Below are 336 nucleotides of genomic sequence, written 5' to 3' on the forward strand. Positions count from 1 at the left end.
GTGTGTGTGTGTGAGTGTGTGTGTATGTGAGAGGAATGTGTGAGAGAGTGTATATGAGAATGTGTGTATGTGTGAGAAAGTGTGAGAGTGTGTGTGTGAATGTGTGTATGTGAGAGAGTGTGTGTGAGAGACAGTGTGTATATGTGAGAGAATATGTGTGTGTGAGAGAGAGAGAGAGAGACTGTGTGAAGAGAGTGTGTGTGTGTGAGACAGAATGTGTGTGAGAGAGAATGTGTGTGTGTGTATGTGAGAGTGTGTGTGAATGTGTGTGTGTGAGAATGTGTATGTCTGTGAGAGAATGTGTGAGAATGTGTGTATGTTAGAATGTGTGTGTGA

Source organism: Colobus angolensis, unplaced genomic scaffold (assembly GCF_000951035.1).
Source record: "Colobus angolensis palliatus isolate OR3802 unplaced genomic scaffold, Cang.pa_1.0 Scaffold61, whole genome shotgun sequence".
Classification (NCBI taxonomy): domain Eukaryota; kingdom Metazoa; phylum Chordata; class Mammalia; order Primates; family Cercopithecidae; genus Colobus; species Colobus angolensis.